Source organism: Hemibagrus wyckioides, linkage group LG16 (assembly GCF_019097595.1).
Source record: "Hemibagrus wyckioides isolate EC202008001 linkage group LG16, SWU_Hwy_1.0, whole genome shotgun sequence".
Taxonomy (NCBI): Eukaryota; Metazoa; Chordata; class Actinopteri; order Siluriformes; family Bagridae; genus Hemibagrus; species Hemibagrus wyckioides.
The window spans coordinates 11709853-11731135 of NC_080725.1; the positions used below are offsets into that span (position 1 = coordinate 11709853).

A 21283-nucleotide genomic window follows, 5' to 3' on the forward strand; every position below is an offset into this window, starting at 1 on the left:
ATATATATATATATATATATATATATATATATATATATATATATATATATATACATATATATACACTACTCACAAAAAGTTAAGGATATTCGGCTTTCGGGTGAAATTTCAGGATGTACCTAAAATGCACTATAACCTTTAAAGGTGAACTTAATTTGACCTTCTCTACCCTTTTGAATGCACATGTCCAACTGTTCAGTGTTTCAGTACTTTTTGCATAACTTGCTGTTCTCTAACAAGGTGCTTAATGGCAAAATTCACAACTGGTGTTTGATCCATGAATCGACCAATAAATTAGAACTGGTTCAATTAGAATCGGTATTTAAACAGTCCTCTTCATCATGCTGTTCACCTTTCGACATCATGTGACCAAGACCACACCTAACAATTGATTAACAATACCTCGCCATTGCAAGGCTTCAAACAGGACGTTCTCAGAGGGACGTGGCCACTGAGCTTGGAGTGTCACAGAATGTCATCAGCAGGTTGTGACAGAGATACAGAGAGACTGGAAGAGTCACAGAAAGGCATAGAAGTGGATCTCCTTTGGCCACATCCCACGTTGATGACCGCTTCATTGTGAACAGTGCCCTGCGGAACCGGATGATGAATGCCACTCAACTCCAGGCACATTTAAGGGAGGCACCCAAGTGTCACACATCAGACCATTCGAAACCATTTACATCAGTGTGGTCTGCCTGCTAGACGACCTGCAAGGGTACCTGACCACATCACCAGGCACAGGCATCGGGCCAGGGAGCATTTACGCTGGACGGGGGACCAGTGGGCCTCAGTGCTGTTCTCTGATGAAAGTCGATTCACGTTGAGCAGAAATGATGGCTCCCAGCGATGTTGGAGACGTCAAGGAGAGCGCTATGCATCAGCCACTGTCGTGGTGGTGTTACAGTCTGGGCAGGTGTGTCTACCCAATACAGAACTGCCCTAAATCTTGTGAATGGTACAGTGACAAGCCAATACTACCTGAATAACATCATTAATCCAGTCATTGTGCCCCTGCATGAACAACAATTTCATCTTAATGGACGACAATGCTCCAGCTCATCGAGGTCGCGTTATTAGGGAACAGCTGCTGGAGGCTGGGGTACCTCAAATGGAGTGGCCTGCACTTTCTCCAGAAAACCTATGGGATCAGCTGAGTCGGCATGTAGAGGCTCATAATCCTGCACCCCAGAACTTCAATGACCTGAGGGCCGCCCTTCAAGAAGAGTGGAATGCCATGCCTCAGCAGACAATAAGTCGACTCGTGAACAGCATGAGACGTCATTGTCAAGCTGTAATTGATGGTCAAGGGCACATGACAAATTATTGAGACGTTGATGTTTTTTGTTGTGGTATACCCACCACTGTTGTTCAGCTTGAGATTATAACCGCATTTTTGCTGTCAGAAAGGCATTACTGCATAAAAAAGATCTTGATGTGGTTAGATTTCGAATTGTTTTGGTAGCACCATGGCTTCATTCTGCTGTTTGTTTAGGTAGGTTTTCTAACACATTCAGATGACAATACAACCTTTATGTGTCAACAATTATACATTTATCTTTTTATAAAGATAAACTTTTAGACAACCCTGTTGATGAAGAAGCCTGGGTGAAATCTGATATCAGCCACACAGTGATGAGATTGACAGAGGATGGAGGATGAGGAATAACAATATCTGCTGTGTTCTTGGTAAGATTAGGTAATTATTAAGTTAATGCTTACTATATTTTTCATCTTTACTATAATCCTAATAAGAAACTTGTGGAATGCAAACAGACAAACCTTGGAACAACTGGAAATCAAATGAAGCTGCTTTTCTTCTTTCAAAAAAAATATTAAAGATTGTGAAGGGTTTTATTTTTAACTTTGTTTATTATACTTAAGTATTATTTTTGAGCTATTATTTTATTATTGAGAATTATTGAAATGGAATACTCTTACTTAAGTATATTTATTCTTCTTATTTATTCTTACATTTTTATTTATATCTCAAGTACTCATTACACATCACGAACGTCTCCTCTTCTCTTAATTAGTCAATGACTGTGTGCTACACATCGCTCGAATTGGTTCACTTAGCATCAGAACAAATGATAGTAAATACTGGTTACTAACAGGATATTTTTACCTCTGATTAATTCATTAACAACATTAGTCAGGCATGTGACCAACAAAAGAGAATGTATGTAAAGTGTAAACACTGCGCAACACAGTGTTTAGATAAACAATAAAATTTGACCTACTGAAAAGTCATGAGTTTGAATCCCAACACTGCCAAGTGGCCACTGCTGGGTCCTTCGACACGGCCCTTCATGCTGCATCTGTGTACAAAACAGAAGACACTGTAAGTCACTCTGATTAAGAGAACCTGCCAAAATGCCATAAACATGTTAGTTACTTCTCGCATGAAAACATTAAATCTTTCAACTGGGTACATTTATTAGTAAAGATTCTAAAAAATCATCTCCAATTTCTATTTAAATATCATTTCTCCACCCCTGACTTGTTGAAAGACTTTGTAGTGACAAGGCGTGATATGGTTGCCGCCTCACACCTCCAGGGTCAGTGGTTTGATCCCAAGCTCGGGTCTCTTCTCTGTGTGCACAAATCCATGCTCAGACTAGCCTCGGAAGAAACTATAAGACTTGGGCTTTAACTGGTTATGGGATATGCCATTTTTTCATTTTGGATCATAAACAACCACAGAAAGTGAGTCATGTGTACAGAAATAAAGCATCAGGATGAATCTGGTAGTTGTGGAGGATGAGAGGAATCACAGCTGAACGAAACAGACACTACATCACACCACACCACATCACATCACATCACAGTGCGGTCACTGGGGCAGAAATGCAAAACGTTAAAACATGCTACAGTGAATGACCACATGATGGCGTAAAGTTGCATAAACCAGTTAAATGTTAATTGTACCCATTTTAATTAAGAGAAAGATGATTAATCCATTAGTTGTGCTTGACAGGTTGAAACAAGCATAAAAAGAGGCATTTGTGGGGAGGAAACATACATTAGTTGTCACTGCTCCATTAGTTCCCAAACAAATTAGTCTAGATTGGTAGGTGAGTAAACTTACTATAAAAGGAATCTTTTTTTCTCTGTCAACTTCCACCATCCAACCAGTCCAAGCAACCATGAACACTGATACAGAATAATCTGGGAATCTCTGAGAACCAATCTGGAAAATGGCATTTTTATAAAACTGCACTCCCATGTGCTACCACCAGGGGACACTGTCAAATAAACTGCTGTAACACCCTGCCTTTTATTAGTCTGGTGTTACAATTCATTGTAAGGTACTATAAAATTATCTAGAGTGGTCTGTTTGGGTAATTATGACTAAAGAGGATTATACATGGTTTTACCATAGGCTAAAATTATAAAGTGAGGGATTTAAATAGCACAAACACAGAGAGCCTGAGGATGATGAAGGAATGGCACCTTGTCTATTCACATGTTTGGACCAATGGCATCTAGAATTAGTCACAGACAACAATGGCATCTAGAACATAGTCACAGACAACAAACAATTCACTCACACTTCAACCACTTTCTAACACACTAATGATAACAGCTTTAAAGCTACTAGTCTGTAATTGTATAAAATCTTAGTGGAAATAAAACAATACTAATAATATCCATAACCCTACGATCTGCTGTAATCCAGCCTCAGAGCAATATGAGGACATTAGCCTGCAGGTGGTAAGGGTCAGAGGTTAAAGGTAACAATACACACAACACACAATCCAGGACTGGGTGATCACTGACTGCTGACCCACACACAGGTTGCACCACAGGACATGACCTCATGTCAGTCATCCTCCAGTTAACCTACAGTCTCTAATACCACACTGGAGGCCTTGAGGTGGTCACAGTCACCTTAAACACAGAGTCAACCTTCTGGGTGAGGCCGAGCGTGGAAAACGATATTAGTGAAAGGATGAAGAAAAAGCAAAAAGAACGGAATTGGGTTACAAAGAACCAGGGGTTTATTAACAAAAAGATCCAGTGTAAGAAGTGTTGTCTTTTAAACAGAGTTTATTTAATTGCAAGAGTTACTTTGTAGGTAGGATGTGTGTAGTCATGTGGTGCTTTTGATGTTGCAGAACTGTGTGTAATTGTGCACATGGTCAGGTTTTCTGTAAAGAGACCTTTGTTCAAGTTTTGAAAGGGGTCTCCAGCGTTAGCGCTTTGTAACGGGGGGTAAAGCTAAAGGATCTCTAATCATTATAGTAAACCTTGTCAACTACATTCCTGATTATTTTTCTAGAACAGCATGTCATAGTTTATCCCTTAATTATTCAGTACGCATATTAATTAAGGCTTCCCTTGACTTTATGTATTGCCCTGAAACCCAGAACAGAATAAAATGCTTACTGAAGATGAATAAATGAAAGATTAATGATACAGTCATGGAAACGTGTGAGGCTAAAGACCTTAAGTCACTGTTTTTGTTTTACACGATCTGCTTTACTATTTTCATTAACAACATACATCTAACTTCTTGTTCAAAAAAAATGATACATGTCATATTCTTAAACAAGCTTCATTTATCAGACGATCTCTGATGTACTGCAAAAGTTTCCGCTGCCTGCATCTGGCACACCTGCATACTGAAAGGCCATAAATCATAGCTAGTAAGTGTGCGTGCTTCTACTTTGGTTCTTTGAAAGCCTAATGTAGTTCCACGAAACGAGCGACAGTCATAGGTCAAACATGGACACCAAGATGGAGTATGGGTCGAGTGCAATTACGTTTACATCTTTAACGCACATCTTTAATAACATGGTATGTGTTTACAATGTCAACTGGAACATTTACTACGCTATTCACTATTGTTTCACTACTGTAAAAACAGTACAGTAATCATTTTTATTTACTTTTTTTTTATGTTCACTACCCAATTATTAATTAAATTCATGTTTATTAGACCTGCCTTTTAAAAACTGAATGCCAACATTAATGTATATCCCAAAATCCCGTTTGTAGAAGCTTCTAGAAAAGACCACAAAACTGTAAGATGGCTAAAAAGCTAATAAATCTGCTGTCATTGACTTAATAAGTTAAATAAATAAATAAAAACTAAAGCTGTAAATAAAAATTAAAGCTGGAGATCAATAGAACTGTATGAAACGATATTGTGATCAATTCTTTTTAGTAAAACACCCCAATGATGATAAGTAAGGAATAATAACAAGTAACAAATCTAATGTATCGAGACTTTCGACTGTATACAATTTTACACCGTCATTAAAGTATGTTTTAACATCATATACACGTTCACTTGCATAACCTCATAATCCTGGCATTTTATAACAGCTGTGTTACAGATAAATCCTTTTGCTTATAGAAAAATATAACATAATTAACCAGGGTTTATTTGAGAGTGGCTACACTGTCAGAAAAAAGGGTACTGCTAAGGTTCCTAGGGCAACAAAAAAATATAATGGTACCTTTAAAGGTACACAATAGGTCCTTAGGGTACAATTATGTTCCCAACACGAGTTATAAAGGTATAGAGGTACAAAATTGTACCCTTCAGGGTACCACCCCAGCGACGGCCACTTGTGCCTTAAAAGGTACAGTTTAGAAGTTTTCTTTCTGAGAGTGTATAGCTTATACAGATGTCATTTGGGCAGAGATTTCCGCTGTCAACTATTTTATTTTTTTTATAAAGTATAGATTATTCTGACAGACAGAGGAAAATAAGAAAAAAACGAGGAGTTATAATGCTGTTAATATTCTTTTATAACAATAAGCAAAAAATAATAATCTTTCAGATGTTTATGAAGAACTAAAATTCACAAATGTCATCGTTCAGACTTTCAGAAAAAAACTCAGATCTTTCTTGCAGATGTTGCATTGAACAAGAAGCTAGAAACTGTGTTTTTCCAAAATGTAATTTATTGTTGATCCTTTCTCTCTGTCAATGCTATGAACGATAAGAAAGAGTTCTCTTTCAGTGCATGAAGGGGAGTGCCGATTAATTCAGGAAACTGGGAGACAGACAAGAGCTGATAACGTGTGTTCTAGAGATTGCTGGAGTGGAGTGGAGGCTGAGAGGCCCATGTTTTTTAACCCCTGTGCTTTTAGAAGAACATATTAACCATGTTCAGGGTCATTACTTAGCCAAGGCTGACTCCATAAGAAATCTGAAAATGATTAGGGTTATAAAGTAGACACAAAAACATGCCCATGATTCTGTACAAATACAAGATTAAGGAAATAAAACAATTCCAAATTTTAATGTTGTAATTTTCTCTCTTGTTCATTCATACATCATCAGTAAGCACTGAGTCAGAGTCTAAGAGGTTCTGGAGCATATCCAGGGAACACTGGGTGCGAGGCGGGAATACACCCTGAATGGGATACCAATTATTACACACTCTTGGTGATTAGTTTCCTAAAGACTCACGCCCTGTAAGTCATTTATTCCTTACTTGTTATTCAGTCAGAAAGTCTGTATACAGTCATAATCACCACCTCACAGCCACACCAGTTCACTTTAGCTGAAGTGTTTACTGCTACTCCATGCAGTCAGTGTAATTGTTGAACATTTGCATACAAATTTAGCAGTGAGACAGGAGTGTAAATAAATGTGACGTGTCCTGCAGGTTACATTCAAAGACATACCTTCATAAACCACAGCAATACACAAGTGTCATAGTGAAAAAAGATATTTATATATATTTATATATATAAACCTCTCTGAGACAGGGACACCCAGCGAGCCCAGTCATCTCTCCTCTCCCTGATCCAGGCTCAGACATTTGTGCTTTTATCTCTGTGGTCAAATTTCTAAAAGTCTTTCACTTTTCTTTTCATGTTTTTTGTGTCTACACAACTGGAGATGAAGCTTTCAGACAGAGACACTGCGCAACACATTCGGAGTAGATGAATGGCAAATTTCAGATCCTGAACCTTTGTATTCGTGGCTCAAGGCGACTTGAATGCATTCCATGTCTTTTCCCTAAAAACGACTCCAAAACATGACCCTCACTGAACCTTGACTTTCACATGAACCCAAAGGTCGCCCGCATGCTATTTCCATTTCACCCAAACCTGAAGCCCACACACACACACACACATACACACACACACACACACTTACTATCCTTATTCAGACCATCCATTGTCATAATTACATAATTAATAGAGCAGCTAATTAACTTTAATAAACAAAGAACAAGTTTTAGTTTGCTTTAAAAATAAATACATACAGACAGATATTTCTTTCTAGCAAGGTATAAAAACACCCCCTCACACACACACAAACACACACACACAAACACACACCTGCTTTTTCTTTACATTATTCTTATCAGTTTTTTCCCATTTATGGTAAATGGATTAATTCTCTCACTGCTTGATTGCACATTTGATATATTTCACAATACATCTGCAAACTCACTGCCATCCTGTGGACACACAGGAAAAGCACCATGACCACAGACATGGCCTGGAGAAACAGCGTTGGCGGTCCTGAGCACGCCTCCACAGCTGCAAATAATATTGTCTTAGTGCACGTTTCTGTCTCTGACTCCTCCGGGACCGGCGCACATACAAGTTTCTACCTGGAGTAGACCGAGCCTTGATCTTACACCACTTTCCCTGTGCTACAGTGGGGATAGTGGGGGCTGATGGTCCACTTTACCTCACTGCCTCCGTAAACAATTTCAGCTTGCATTAAAACTTAAAGCTACAGGCAAAACACATCGACTACACATTTATCTGGCTAGAAATGTGGATCAACTTCCATAAATAATCTGTGTTGGGAATCTGTCTTAATGAATCCCATGACTAAGGAGTGACTAAGGAGGTAAGCTGATATTATGTACCGTGTCTTGCATAAGTATTCAGCCCCCAAACCCCCCCAACCTTGAACTTTCCTCCATTTTGTAGTGGGACTGTAATGAACTTAATCAAGTCTGTATGTCCTGAATATGTACAACAGCTGATGATACTGTACAATAGAAAAGTGTCACTTCGTCCTACAGAGATTGCAGGGTTTGAATCCCGATAATAAAAAGATGCAGTTCATAAAGTTGGCCTCACGTGTTAGCCTTCATGCTCTCTGCTTGGTTGCTGTCATGTGATAGAGGAGAGCTGGCTGGTGGATGGAAAGACAAACTTGAGGGGAAAAAAGTATTCAACCCCATTTCTGGAAAGCTATTAAATTAGTTCTGGTAACAAGTAGTTGCCATCAGAAGTCACATTATTCCTGGAGAAGGTTCTGTAAAAGTATACATCAGGATTTGGTTATAAAAAGCAGCATTAAATCCATTATTAAATAAGTACACATTTACAGCAGATCTTTATCTGTTCATGCAACAAAAACATGTGTTTAATATTCAATTACTAATACAAGGCAGAAATGTAGGCCTCCTAACAGAGAGCTGTGAGATCACCTGTGAACAAGCGTGCTGCCATTTGATAAGCTTAATCTTTATTATTCCCAAAATACCCATCAATATAAACCTGCCACTGATTCCCTTATGGTTCACTTTATTATTGTGATCATTTTTTGCTATTATCTGTCAGCCCCTTGCCAAAATACTGGATAGTTCAACCTGGTCTACGCTGCCTCCAAGGCTCTGAAATCGGATGACACACCAAAGGCCAAGCGAGTAAAGGCAACCTAGCTAGGACATGTGTCACCAACGGGGCCCTTCATGCGGTCTCTCGCCTTTTTCTGAGTGTTGCCCTCCAGCGTCAGCCCGAAAGTCCCATCTGCTTTTAAGAAGCTCTGGCTTTTCTTTAGCCTTAATGATCCCTTTAAGCCAACTCTCTTTGTGGTACACAGGGATCCCATTTCTCTTTTGAAAACCTTTTTCTTCTTTTTTTCATTCCCCTCCTATGCTTCGTCTTTATTTTCCAGTCAAAGGAAGCTCTATCGCTTGTTAAAATAATGTGCAGAAAACAGTTCAAATCCTCGGCTGTTCTGAGAGAAGGTTCTGGAGTTGTCTGTTTTTTTTTGTGTTCGCCTCAGGTGACAGAGTCTCAGGGTGAAAAAAAAGAAAAAAACATGAAGAAAGGGACAGATAATTGACCCGTCTATTGCCCAAGTAGAGTAAAACAAAGAACATCACATTTGCTATGAAAATTTTTTTTATTCTATCTTCAAAAATCAAGAAGAAGAATCTTAATGAATGCGTCAGTGTTTCTGTTGTTACTCTCTAACAACAGCTGCTGCACCTCAGTTTAAGATCGAATCTAGAGGTTAAGATCTGTGCATGAATGGGGTCAGTGGTCCCCTTCATCTTCAGTTTTCTCAGCTGTCTGAAGACGTTCGGGGCAGCTGTGTTGTAAAAGCGCATCCCTGCACCTCCGTACGAATTTGTTACTGGCACGTACGTGAGACGACAAGCGTTTGCAACATGAGAACGCGTTTCAAAAGAATGGCGTGGGGCAACGAAGCATCAGTGTTGAACAGGTGGATATCACAGGCACTGCTACATTCATTATACCCAACAGTGGCAGGCAGGTGAGGCTGAATTTCACACTGCCTGTCGAATCGGGATGAAAAGTTGCAGCGTGGCGTTCTGCCATTTTGCCACAGTGTGGTTTAAATTACTCTAATAGTAGCAGCCACTGCAGGTAAAAAGAAATCAAGAACTAGATACTTCAATTACTTCAGCTACTAAAAAAATCCTAAATGTACATATTTTTACATATTTACTTGAACTGCTAATCACTTTTGTTTTCCAGGACTGTGACAAGGCTCTGAGCTTTCCCATGTGACTCATCTTTTCTCAGCAGGAACTGACTGAATTCAGCACAATTTATTTTTGTGAGACTATAAAGATACATAGCACATCTGGAAGCTTTGTAATGATGTGTTAATGTCACAGGAATGCTCATTAATTAAGTAATAAACAATTAGGTATAATCAGAAACCACTAATGTATGTTTAAGTGTATTTACAACCCTTTACAGATACTGCTATCTAGGCATTCATTTATACCAGTGAAGTCAGTGTTTGTTAAGCCTCTGGTAACAAAGGCTTTTGGGAAACACTCGCAAAATACATTTCATCATAATCAGGCAAAGTTCTCTAACTCTGAACTCTAACTCTGGCTTTGAACACTGGCTTGACATATGGAAAAAAATAATCATATTACCTACACTGGTACCTCAACATTGCAATCTAACACCCATAGCAACTGTAGTTTAAGACACAGCTGTCCACAGAGTCCCTGAGTAAGCAGGAGGGCGAGAGACACTCAATCAGGTGACTGTGTTCCTCAACAGTATACTTGAATCTAAAACCCTGCACAAAATTCGCATTAGCATGAACGTATGCAGTGACTATCATATATTGCGTATGATCAATTTTCAAAGACCCTGTGTACCGAACGCTGGATTTCTGTAGGATAGGAATTTCTCAAATCAAGCATTGTGTGTTACTGAAATGAAACAAAACAGCCTTCATGGGAATAATGTCCAGTATTAAAAATCTAAAAATAATTTGTGTCTGGTCTGTTCATGCCACTTTTTTTTTGCTAAGTTCTCAGTTGAGGACTTTAGAGTGCTTCATTTCTGAGAAGTTCTAACACATCGTCTGGGCTCTCAGTTGCTCACTTGAAAGGTATGACTCTTGATATCAAATTTGAATCCTGGTTTTGCCACAGCCATTCATAGCAAGGAGACCAAGAAAGCAAAACTGGCCCTGGGCTCTTCAATAGGCATTTTCCTATCAATCAGAGAAATCGTGACCACAGGCATCATGGAAGGTGGCATCATCATATTGCATCATCAACAGATCTGTTCATTCTCTCCTCAAACCACAGGAGCTCTTGCAAGAGGGTGGTATCATGCAAAAGAGGGCAACTCAAGCATGTGGAAAAGTTCCGCTCCCTTGTGATTTAGTAGTTTGATAAGATGCTGAAAAACCCAGTTACACTGACCTCCATAATCATCAAAGTCATCAACTTTCTGGTCTAGGCTAATCTGAAGGTTATTACACATCTCTTGCAAGAGCTCCTGTGGTTTGAGGAGAGAATGAACAGATCTGTTGATGATGCAATCAATATGACCTTCATGCTACAGCAGCTTGACAGGCATTGAAGCTATGCAGGAGTTCAGTTTGTGGATTTCAGCTCAGATTTTAACACCCAGTGCTGCTGCAGGTCGAGTTCTACTAGTTGAGTTGCCAGATTCCATCTGTCAAACAGGAGAAGGAAGGTTTTGCTAGGAAAGCATATAGCAGACTTTCTGACCCTCTGCACAGGAGAACGTCAAGGATCTTGCTTCATCTCTTTTATCAATAAACGATTCCATGTCTATGGACCTGTCGGCGAAGTTTTTGGATGATCCCACCGCATGATCAGTGGGTTCTCTTCTGTAAAGGAAGTTAATCACCTGGTGTATAAGCGCAGTTTCAACCATCTGGTGGATGAACACCACAAAGACTCTTGAGGCGGTTGTAGAAAGGTTGTAGACGTTATTAGCCGTGTGATCTGACTCAAGTCACACACATTACTGCACACCATCATACCCAGGGACCTGGAGAAGGAAGAGAACAGAGCTCAACTGCCCAGCAGATGATCTTAGTAATTATATATACTAGCAACATTGGTCCAAATGGTACTTGATTACAATGGTACAGGAAATAGCTAAATGTGTTTAGTGAACAGGAAAGTCAGACAGGCACTAATTGATGAAAATGAAGGGTATGAAAACTTGTTCAAGTCTGTTCAGTAACTGGAAGTACCTGGTTCTCTGATTGTGCTCTGATTGTCCAGTCTGACCTTGTTTGATCAGTGTAAATGTGACCAATGTTAAATTTATTGACCTCCAGGAGATGAATTGAAGGTCTGGCAGAAATGTATTGATTTAACACGAGGGGTTCAGAGGTGATTTTGTGAAGCTATTCTACAAATGTACACAAAAAATACTGAATTGGAGAAAATTGGGTAGCCAGAGGACTAGAAAATGAAGAGCTCAGGATAAGAGAAATGTTTATAAATCGTCATTTTTATCTTTCTTCTCATTATTTTGAATTTATTCCAACAGATGTTATGTTGATTTTACATTGTCATGATATTTTCACTTCAAGACAATGTACAGTATATATTGATATTAAAATATAATAAAGAGATAAGTCAAAATAACATTACTCACGGTTCAAGGCTTCTGTCCATCAGAAGCAGGACACCATGAAAGGGATCTCCACCGCAGAAAGTTAAGCAAGAGAGGAACAGGAGCAAGAAAACGTCAGGAGATTCCTCAAATACTATACCAATGGAGCTACAAAGACACATTAGGTGCTTTTCTCCTGAAAAACGATATAAAACGTCTGTCATTGGAACATCGGTTTTGCGGAAATTCGATTTTCATATTCTTTTAAACATTACTACAGTATGTTGCTTGGACTTGGTTTTGTTTTGTGTTTTCAAGTATTTACAATAGCTTGTTTTGTTGTATATGAAAGAACTTTGTTTCCAGGATCTGGCTTATGTGAAGTGCACTGTGTTGTGGCAATGCTAAGGAATTCTATGGATATAGAGACATATCTGTGAGTCATACATACAAAATAAACTGTCCTTTCATTTTCTTCATTTTTTGTTTGCATTTCATTTGTATGTGCTGGAGGAATTTTGAGTTTGTTCCAAACGCAGCACGCGCAAGATACCTCGCCTAAAATAATCCAGGTGTGACATTTGACTTTAATTTAGGTCATGCCCTCTGAAACATTCTTCATTCTTCACACAGACACGGCATTGCTACACTCCTGTTGATCGTGCTGGAACTAAGCCCGTTAAAATGTCATTACTTCCCCTGACCTTGCAATGCAATTAACATTATCATGTACACAGTGAGCTTCAAGGCCACAGATTAGCCGAGGTCCCCTCATTTATTTATAGCTCATCAGCAATCTGGATGATACGGCGTGCATGTTGTATGTGCCATGATGACTGGAAGAGTCAAGGACATCACTGTCGGTAGTTGTTGAACAGGAGATTCCTGCAACATCAAGAGGAAAACAAATTATTCACACAGCAGTACAATAGAAACATTGGCACAAAAACGGGCGTAGATAATGAGCTCTGCTGCTAATACCATGGTATTACACAAGTATTTTCACTTTCACTCATTCTTAATATTGGATTTGAACCCGTAACATCTAAACATGAGGCAGATGCCAGAATATACATGAGGAAAAGAGATCCAGCTGTGGCAAGAAAAAAATTAGTCTTCAAGGACCCCATTTAAGGCCTCTCTGTTAAACCGTACTCTACACCTTTGATGGCTGTTTTGTTGAATGCTGCTTTTGAACTTGCCTTTTTTTTGTTGTGTGAGTGATTGATGTTCAGGGAGTCACTTCTAAAGTGGATTCAGTTACTTTACCTGCACTCGCCGTCACCGATACCCTAATCTATTATCACGTAAGTATTACATTTAGTGCCATATGGAGGAGGATCAGAGACGTTAAGACAGATACTACAGAGGCACGACAGTAAAGAAGGCCTGAGGGAAGAGACAGGTTTGCATTGTGCGTTTCAGCTAGCAAACAGATACCAAAACAAATCAGAAATACAGGTTGCATGACTGTTCATTTTTACTTGTCAGCCAGTAATGCCATAAACATGTCTGTTTTCTAAACTGTCTCAGGACATCCCTATTTGTAGGCTGTTTAATTTGTGCAGAAATGAAGTTCAATAACAGCCATACACAGGTTTCACATTTCCAGTATCAACCCTGGTAACAAGCTAAAAATAAATAAATCAGTCCAAAAACATGCACGTTAATAAATCTGTGAATCAGATCACACTATTTAAGGATGTAACAATTCTTAAAATGGAGTCATGTAGACGAGCTGATCACCGAGTCTGAAAATCATCATGCAATGCTTATATTTTAATAATGGATGAAATACACAATGTCAATATGTACTAATGTTCAAAAAAAATGCTTTAAAGAACAAATGAAAGTTGAGAGGAATTTTTTAGCAGCGTTGAGCAGATTGATGTGCAATTAATTCTTGCCCACAGAAATTTTCCAGTTCATGCAAGATTATAAAGGTCCATTAAAGTCAAACATAGTCTTGAGAGGTTGACTGTAGAATTAGCTTCATCTAGTTTAATATTTTCAGATTAACAAAGTTGTTTTCTGTCTGTCTCACTGTTTTTCCCCCCTGACTAGTCAATGTATTAGTCCTAGTCAGAACCCCTAGCAATGATGCTCATTACCTGTGACAGTTTTCAAATTCTGCTTAAGCAAGGCAAACTCTTCTATGTTTCCTAAGCTTGTGGCCATACGTGATCATGACAAGTTCAGCAGGCCAGCTGCCACATTATATCCTCAGGGTATAGAGTGACACCAATCCAGCGAGGGGATTAGCAGCCTGCCTTTTTTGATCCATTGCATTACACAGGCAGCATGGCACTGCCAATTCCCTGTGCAGCATGGCCGGATGGACACCCTCCTCCTCCTCCTCCTCCTCCTCGAACACATGATTGTGGTTGGATTAAATCGGGACTTGGACGAATGGAAGCAAGAAACAGTATCCTGACTTACGCTCAGATCGTTCTCCGGGCCTGAGAAATCCACGGCACTTCCTCTGCCAATTAGCATGACCTTGTTATGTTGAGTCCTCATGGTGAAAGTCGACTCTGTACTGTGTCAGGCTTTTAGAAATGTAAAGAGCTAAGAGTCATAATTACACTATGTGGATGAAGAAAATAAATGCATGTCACAGGTTTATCACAAATAACAAACATCATCGACTCAAAAGAAGAAAGGGTCTGAAGAACTGATACACGCAATAGAAATAAAACTGAATTGTCATAAGTCAGGCGAAGAATAATGTCTAGACTCAGCAAAATATAACCCTTGACTAATGCTGACTGGAGGAATACAGTAATAATGACTCTTTACAGCTATGGTGAGCAGAAAAGCACCTCAGAGTCCTTTTTGTTTTAGAATCATAGTCCTTACCCTACTTCTGCAGTTGTATTCAAGCTTCACTTTGGTTAGGCTTGTAATAAATTCACAGTAACAACGACAACAACTTTGATATTACATAATACCGCAATAAAACAATTCAAATGAATAAATAATTCAAATTGACCCTCTGGTTACACGTCACAGACCTCAGTGGAACTTAACTGATTTAAGATTCATTAAGAGTTCATGGTTAGAAAGAATGAATATTTTTGTATGGATTACTGCATGCAGGTGACAGTTATCAGTGCTATAGCTTTACATAAAAGCATGCAGGTTACAAGTGACACATCCAAATTGAAACCCTGGGGGCCAGGGTGTGACTAGCAGGTGGTGGGTAGACAAAAGTCCCCTCATGGCTAACAGTATCAACTCAAAGGCATGACATAACCACAGTGAGATTTTTAACACAATCAGAACTATTCAAAAAGCGTGAGTCAGACTCACAGCATTCAGTCTTGTGGGTGGAGTGTTAGAAAGGTACTATATAAATGGAAAATTACTAATAACAATAATAAAACAAATACACATGTTTTTTGTTGATTATTTTTCCCCAGTTATTTTCCAAATTAAGTCATGGTCTATTCCTTCCATTATGTTAATCACACATCTATTACTACTCAGTACAGATGAAGGCTCATGCATGCTTCCTCCGAGGCATGCGAAGCCTGTTCACCACATCTTTTTGACCTGCTGCTCTGGGTGGCAGCATAACACAATTGGAGGAAAGCGCTATTTGCCCACTTCCACATGTATGAGCTCACAGATGCCCCATGGTGGGCTAGTGTGATTGTGATTGATAGGGAAAATGGGTGTGTCATCCCTCCCACCCAGCAAGCATGGCCAGTTTTGCTCTCTTGAAACTCCTGGCTGTGGGATCTTTGGGATTCGAACTCACAATAATATATGTGTAGGAATCACCTGGGAAAGACCTGTACATAGTGAATCAAGCTCTCCTGACGTGCTGCCAGTGTCTCATGTTCTTACATCTCATTTAAACAGTCAGAATCTAACCACAAATGAAGATTGATTGTAGCTGATTTAGGCCACGCCCACCAAATACAAATGAACATACCTGGAGCACCAGAAAAATAGATATACAGATAATGGCAATGCTTTTTTGTTTGGCTGTTTCCCAGAATTCAGCCACAGCAACATCTCACCACACATTTCATACATCTAATGCTTTTCTTATCCTTTCACTGGCTTATAGATTCACCTCAGGCCACTATTACATAAACTCCTCCTTCTCCATTGATGAAAGTCCAGGTGCATTTGTGTATCCAAACATTAGTCACGTCTTATCTGCGTTTACCACATCGAGCCGCCACACCCCGGGTACATGATCGAGTGGAAACTTCACTCACTCTCTCGTCTCTGAACTCTGCAATAAACCAACCTCTACATTTGGCCTTCAGTGACTTTAATAACAGTGGAACTGCAATCCTGCAACATCGTAGCCACTACAGTTGAGTCCAGATAATAAGTTCAGACTGGCTGAGACTGCTTTATCCAAGAGAGGCAAAGCAATAAGAGACTCTTCTGCTTCACATAATATCCAGAAGTAATGTTATAATGTTAATGTTAACAAAACAGAACACCGCTAAATTTTACTGTATTTTTTTCAAAAATTTCTTTACAGTGTTTGACAGTGTTCACTGTAAATTACTAAAAAAAAAAATCCATATGGAAGAGGCGCAAGAACGTTTTCTATTTCTGGGTTCAGCTTCAGGCTTTCAGCTTTTCAGTGAAATGGTCATTATGATTTAAAGAATGTTAGGACATGCTGTTTACAAGACATGGGCAAGTGTCAAATTTTGCTTGAACATTTAGCAGTGGATTGAAATTAGAAACACAAATAATTTCCAGTAAGTTATAAAAACCTGGCTTTTCCTGAAATATATATAAACAACGATATTCAATTGTTTTTTTTTTGCTTGGGAGGATACATGCTAATGTTAGCGTAATATTGATTGGTATTTTCTTAAACTGGAACATGCCAGAAACTCAGAGCTTAAACTGCATATGAGCGTGTTTTTAGGACGTATATACAGCTAATCTGTGACCTACAGTAACTACCTGATTACTCTGGATACAAAGACACAGTCCAGAGGTCCCTGGTAGTATGAATGAGCTCCATGAAGGTCAAACCACATGCTGTTATACAGTATGTTACCTCTGAAATCCTGACTCAGTAAATCCAGGTGAAATGCTTGCCAACACCAAGACACAATGAATTGTTTACCTCATGCTGGGGAAAGAAGCCAACAGAGTATGAGAAATTTCAACCATATGACCGGCATCGGTGTCGCGTGGCACTCTGATCTTTGGTCACTCTTGTCTATAACCGTGGCGTGAAAAGAGAACAATTAAACAATTTCCATTGCCCAAAGTTCCCTGGTGACTCAACCATAATTTTCATATTGTGTTTTGCAGCTTAAAGCACCAGCAGCCTGTCATGCACAATGTCACCACATAACCAGGAATGTAATAGTAAGACATTTAAAACACTTTCATTAAGAAAAACTGCAATGTGTTGCTGATTATGACTGCAATGCATAAATATATCTGCGCTCATTTATCTTAATGAAGGATCAGTGAACAGTTCACACTTACTATGGAATGAGAAGCTCAAAATAAACCGCTGACCAAAAGCAACAGCGGCTTCACGGCTCTTCGTTTACACAGTGACTGTCAAACCAGGGCAGATGAGTCAGATGAAGAAGAAAAGAAGAAGAAGAAAATGATGAAGAAGAAAACACATGGACCACTGACGTAATAAATATGTAATATATATATGTGGATATCACAGCTGGTGATTTTTGGAAAACCAATGCTTTAGAAATCTATATTTGTGGGAACAGGGCAGGGATCTATTCACACCAAACAGCACAAGTACAAACTGAAAAAAAAAAAACAGATTCAGGGAAGAAGAAACTGACATTGGTACTCTTGGTACAGGAATAGCTGGATTTTTTTGATCCAATCATATGTAAACCTGCAGCATGTACAAAAACCTGTGAACCTTCTAGGTCTACCTGAATTTCTGTGTCAGTGAAACTTATTAACATTTTTCAATGTAAAGAATCTTGTTTGACAAAAGCACAACAGATTATAAAAAAGCTCATGTATTTACAAAAATCTGTGTTATTGTTAGTGGTATTTGATCCTTTATTAATTCCCAGTTGAGAAAAGTGTAACTAGAGACAGATAGTCTAAACGGTTTAGTTGTGATCTTGACCTGACTGTGTTATATAAAAATCCACTTTTTTTTGTTTGTTTGTTTTGTACATATTTGGGGATTATAGAAAACACATTTACCCCCTTTCTCAGTGCTGTGTCTTGCCATGAATATGTGATCTAAAACCTTCACAATGCTCTAAAGCTATGGAAAAGTCAGACCCTTAAAGGGTTACGAAAATCCCTACACAGTCAGGCCTCCACTGGTCCACAGTCAAGCAAACAGTTCACACATGGAAGAAATCCAGCACTGTTTCCACCTTCCAAATGTCCGTAGATCTGTATACATCGACAAAAAGTTCCTAAACAACTGGCAGGCAACCATGGGGCTACGGTTAAGGGTCTGTGTTGTAACTGATAATCTGATCATCTTTTTATTCATGAGTGAACCAAAAGAAAACTAATAAGAGCCGTGTTTATGGGAGTTTACCACACAGGAAACCACTGCTTTCTAAAAGAAAATATCGTCCCATGAGGCAGCTTCCTAGAAAGTAACGTGAGAACAATGTTTTTTAGAGAGATGACACAAAAGTGGAGCTATGAATGTTGATATCTGTATCCTGTATATCCAGCCCAGTTAATCAGCCTATCATAGGGGCAGCCGCACAGAACATCACATCATGGAGGGACAGGTTACGAGCAAGAAGTCACCAAGAACTGGGATCACAGTCTGGAATCACCTCTTTACAGTCGAAATGCATCTCAGAACGTATTGAAACTTGAAGTGAATGGGCTCCAGTACTGTATTGGGTTTCACTCCTGGAAAACTGGACAGCTGAAGATTGGAAAAAGAGCAGATGACTTCAACTCTTTAACTGTCCAACTTTCATTAATCTGGTCCTTGATGTGAATATTATTTGAATTATTTATCTGCATGACGTTATGCGTAGACAAACATTTCAGTTCAGGATACGGTCCAAGTTTCACCATGTAAATGATTTTCTCACGGCTGCCACTATATACATATCTGAACTAAACAAAACACTGCATAGCAACACCAAAACCTGGTGATGGGAGTAAAACATTGTGCGACTTCTCTTGATTTCTAAGGATCTGGAAGGCTTGCCTAAATGAGTCACCAATAAACACTAATAAAGTCATATCAGGAAACTCCACCGCATCACATCAGGGCATCTGCCTACAATCTAAAAGTTATGCAATGTGACAATAATCCAAAACACAAGCGTAAACATGAGCAGCTATTTACTCAAACAGAAGATTATTTGGCCACTGACCTCAATGCTGCTGAAATGCTATAAACGGATCTGAGGCAGACCATTCAAACAATATAAATGTAGAAAAACAATTTTGTAGAGATGTAGGGATTAAAAGGGCTGAAACGCTAATCAGAAACAAGAGCTGGAAGGCTTTTGTCAATAAATCAGGTTCTGCTCAGTAGCAAATGTTGACCGTTTAAATCATTGTTTTGATAAAGATGACAGATGTTCTGAAAGAAGTCTGGATCACAGGTTAAGAGCCATTCACTCTGAAATCCCGATAAATCCCAAGGATCTACAAACTTTTTTCCTCCTCACATATTTATGGGACTTCGTTATAAAAGCCAATTTAACACTGAGCAAAGAAACATACAGGAAATGAATACACAGCATAACTGCTATAAGCCCAGGCCACAGATTCACCCCCGGAGTGACAGACTAAATAAAGACATGCATTAGAATGCAGTTCACATGACGTAGTTCAGAAATGTTCACCTTAATTCCCACTGAAAGCTGAACAAGCCAGGCCTCGTCTTTGAGGATTTGAAACCGTTTAATAGCTGAATAGTAAACCATCCACAATGAAACCAGTTTAGTGAGGGTGTGTTTTCGTTCCTTCTTGTTGAAATGCTGTTGTAGGGATGTAACTGAAAAAAAAAAAAAGGATACATTATTTTGTGTTCTAGACAAATACGGATATGTATAGGCGGCAACAAGAAAGTTTCGTAGGAATGTTCGCATAGGATCTGGTTAGATTAGCGGTTGGATTAGAGGGGTGCAACGGGACCGCAACAAACACACACACAAAATGTCACCAAGAACGTTAAGAAACGCCCTTCCAGTTTAGGCCACACCTACAGCTTGTTTTCAATACAGATATGAATATTTGGAGCACTAAACAGATACAGATAGAGATCTGGTATTGCATTACACCACTAAATTATATATAACTTAGTGGTCCAGAATATAAATGGTTAAGTACAGAACATCAGGAAAAGATCAAAAGGCGGCCGGTGGTGTTACATTACCTACAGAATGGTTGGAGCTCCTCAGGTGCCAAACAGTAGTAACAGAAGGAGCAGTGTTGCCTTACTGGCTCTTGTCATCAGTGTAATCCCCAACAGCTATTTGTGACACTAAACACCTTGGAGTCGACCGTCGTATTTCACAGATGATAGGTGTAATTCATGTAGAGTTAAGAGTTATGGCCTGGGTCATGTTATATTAATTGATTGATCTGCAGTTCAATTCAGTTCACAACACACAAAAGCTGCCTCTAGCATGATGGGTGGGGGACATTTGTGTATTTATTTTGCCTGCATCATTTGTGTCTACTTGTCTATGAGTCACTACAAATAAAAAAAATAATCATTATTTTTGATCAACTATATCTTCTGATAAAACATTTCTATCTCGAAGGGCGTGGTCTCTTCCGGACTGACTCCGCCCCATCCACAGGGGAATCGAGTTTTCACTTAATGGTTTGATGAGTGTGTAACTGATAAGAATCATTAAAAGGCTAACTTGCATCATGTCACACAGCTGTCTGCATATGTGTGTATACTGTATATAAAAATGACTCCTTTGGTTCAGATAAAAAATTTGTATATATATATATATATATATATATATATATATATATATATATATATATATATATTTATTTATATATATATATGTATGTATGTATGTATATATATGTGTGGATATAAATTAATAATAAAATACATTCTCAAACTGTACTATTCCTTCTTGGTGTCATGGTACCATCAAGTATTAATTTTTATCCTGCAGCACTGCATGCTGGGTATTTTAAATTAGCTTATAAATGTCTATAAGTCTAATTATTTATATGATAATTTAAC

General features: G+C 38.8%; 1 long non-coding RNA gene across 1 annotated transcript; it reads right to left on the minus strand.

Moving 5' to 3' along the window:
* Positions 1-8429: 8429 nt before the first annotated feature.
* LOC131366646 (uncharacterized) lies at positions 8430-20721 on the minus strand. The gene is made up of 3 exons (XR_009206848.1): positions 20447-20721; positions 12139-20065; positions 8430-11520 (listed from the first exon to the last, which is right to left on the minus strand). It is a non-coding gene; the product is annotated as an uncharacterized LOC131366646 (long non-coding RNA).
* Positions 20722-21283: the final 562 nt, after the last annotated feature.